The sequence below is a fragment of the Gorilla gorilla genome, chromosome 2 (assembly GCF_029281585.2).
Source record: "Gorilla gorilla gorilla isolate KB3781 chromosome 2, NHGRI_mGorGor1-v2.1_pri, whole genome shotgun sequence".
Classification (NCBI taxonomy): Eukaryota; Metazoa; Chordata; class Mammalia; order Primates; family Hominidae; genus Gorilla; species Gorilla gorilla.
Window position 1 is genome coordinate 109,042,379 of NC_086017.1, and position 3,349 is coordinate 109,045,727.

Genomic DNA, 3,349 nt, shown 5'->3' on the forward strand with positions numbered 1-3,349 from the left:
CCTTGGCCTCCCAAAGTGCTGGGATTAGAGGTGTGAGCCACTGCACCTGGCCAGAGAGCCTAATAGTTTTAAAGGATCTCCACAATATCTTTCAAAACATGGGTAAGGAAGAAATAATTTCTATAATTTTCATTATGCTTCATAGAAATGTTAAAAGTGTTATTTATTTCATTATAATTTTACATTGGGTACACAATCTGTCTAAATAACCAGGTTGAAATTAGACAACAAATATTGGGTTATCTTTATACTTTAGTTTCATGACTATAATATGGATAGGGTAAATAGTTATAAGACTAAATTGTTATTTTAATGATATTTTAGTATTTTGTTAACGTTATAATGATTTTATAAGACAACTTCTGGTGAACTAGTACATTAAATAATTAGAACTGGGTTTAAGGATTCAGATCATAATGATTCTTAGAATTATTTCTAAATTTTCTGATACAAATACCCATTCTTTTACTTAATTACATTCTCTGATTAAAACTTTTAAGGTGAGTCACTTACATATTAACCCTTGTAAACTTATACCCATTTTGACAATAATTTGACAGCTCACACTGTAAATGTTTTTACTGTGGATGAAAGATGCATTAGGTGGAGTCCTAGTATTTCTGCCTTAGCTGACTTTGCAAAGAAAATCTGCCTTTGTTCCTATACTATTTTCTCCCTCTTTCTCCATATTCCAAATGTAGCATCAGTGTGTTTCATTGGCCATCCTAGATCATGTCTCTTCACTCTAGAAGCAAGAAGAATGGGAAAGTGAGTTTCTAGTTCTTTGGCTTTTAGAACAGTAGGTAACCTCTGACAGCTGCCAAGACTTGGGTGGCAAAAAAGAGGATCAGATTTTGGCCATCTTATAAAGGATGCATATCCACTTTGTTACCTCTTTTAATATAATTTCCTTAAGTTTATTTTCTTGTCATTCTTTTTTTTACTTGTCTAATCTCCAATGGATACATCATTTTTAACTATATCTTTGACTACCACAATGATTCCAAGTAATTATTTCTATGAAGCTATAGTAGGTTCACATTACTGATTGGATGTCACCTAATTGGTCACATGATGCTCACTCCAAAACTTGCCAGCGCAACTGAGTTCCCATCCTCAATATTTAATGACCACCTACCCAGTCACCAAGTGACTCTTCCCTCCTTCATTAACCACTTTTTTTCTCACCAAATATGTCACAGAATACTAGGGACTCTACATTCTGAATTCTTTTGAATCTATTTCTTTGACTTACCATCTCCTCCAATGACATCACATGGACTAGACCCTTAATATGCTTTTGAATCGCTTTGAGGGTATTTTCAAAATGCAGATCCCTAGACTCTGTTTCTGAAATAATTTCCACATTAAAACCTTGCAATCTGTATTTTTCATAGAAAAAACACCCCTAGATGATTCTCATGTGTAATCTGATTTGGGATTACCTTGACTTTAGTAACAAGTTTTTGGTTAATATCCATGAGTCAGTTTCCCCTTCCTGTAGCACATTTTCTACACTATCAATCACTAAATTTAAAAAATATGTTATGATGCCATTTCCCATCTTAAAACATTTGGTGCATGCTTATTATGTGAAGAGTGAAGTTAAAGATTTTTCACATGGCATTCATTTTATTTATTTTTAATCCAAAACCTTCAAAATCCTTTTCCATTAACATTGCATCCATGTACCAGACACAGGATATTTCTGCCACATTCCATAGTGAACACACAAATTTAGTACATGTAGAGAATCCATCTTTTTAATCTAAATCTGTTAATTCCTGAAAAATTGTCAAACTAAAATTTATCATTTTTTATTTCTTTAATGCCTCAAATGTATATTCATCAACTATAGCACTGATAAATAAACTTAGGAAATCTCTGATAATTGTACAGTTTATTTCAACACCTCTTCTTCCATTTCAACTCATAACACCACTGCAAATTTTCTTTTACATTTATTGCATTTTATTTTAGAGGACATGCAGTGATGACATGGAAGAGGAAAATGCAACATTACTGACAGAATTTGTTCTCACAGGATTTTTATGTCAACCACAGTGGGAAATACCCCTGTTCCTGGCATTCTTGGTAATAGATCTCATCACCATCATGGGGAATCTTGGTCTGATTTTTCTCATCTGGAAAGACCCTCACCTTCATATTTCAATGTACTTATTCTTTGGGAGTTTAGCTTTTGTGGATACTTGGTTATCATCCACAGTGACTCCGAAGATGCTGATGAACTTCTTAGCTAAGAGTAAGATGATATCTCTCTCTGAATGCATGATACAATTTTTTTTCCCTTGCAATCAGTGTAACCACAGAATGTTTTATCTTGGCATCAATGGCATATGATCGCTATGCAGACATATGCAAACCTTTATTTTATCCAGTCATTATGACCAATGAACTATGCATCCGGCTATTTGTCTTGTCATTTCTAGGTGGCCTTTTTCATGTTTTAATCCATGAAGGTTTTTTATTCAGACTAACCTTCTGTAACTCCAACATGATACAACATTTTTACTGTGACATTATCCCATTGTTAAAGATTTCATGTACTGATTCTTGTATTAATTTTCTAATGTTTTTTATTTTCTCAGGTTCAGTTCAAGTTTTAACCATTGGGATTGTTTTTGTATCTTATATGTTTGTTCTCTTTACAATCTTAAAAAAGAAGTCTAACAAAGGCATAAGGGAAGCCTTTTCCACCTGTGGAGCCCATTGCGTACCTCTCTCTTTATGTTATGGCCCCCTTCTCTTCATGTATGTGGGCCCTGCAGCTCCACAAGCAGATAATCAAGATATGATGGAGTATCTATTTTACCCTATCATTGTGCCTTTGTTAAACCATATTACTACAGCCTGAGTAATAAGCAAGTAATAGGTTCACTCACAAAAATGTTAAAATAAAATATTTGCATTGCATACTTATCTCTCTTCTCTATTCAATAAAATAGTTACAAAATTATGCTAGTTTGAGGTACCTACGTTTTTGCCAACTTTCAAATTTTTTTGTAATTATAACTGTCCTAGCACTATAATGACTTAACATGTTAGAACCTAATTAACTAATTAAAATATTCCTATATGTTATGCAAAAGCATTCAAGAAATTTTAATCATGTCATAATGACAGCAGAAAGCAAATAAAAATATTTTATAGTATTGTATGTTAATCAATATGTCTTTATCAATGTATTAAACGCTAAAATTATCTAGTTCATCTGATAAGGACTTGAGTGTGATGCTTTTGATACTATTACAACTATATTGCCTGAGACGCCCGCCACATTTAACTCATAGTGGAGGCAAATTTGTGTTTGTGTGAAGAGAGGTAAATC

The 3,349-nt window shown here is 33.0% G+C and overlaps 1 pseudogene; it reads left to right on the plus strand.

The window, feature by feature from the left end:
- The first annotated feature begins 1,998 nt into the window (after nucleotides 1–1,998).
- LOC101132144 (olfactory receptor 5H14-like) lies at nucleotides 1,999–2,919 on the plus strand (annotated as a pseudogene).
- Nucleotides 2,920–3,349: the final 430 nt, after the last annotated feature.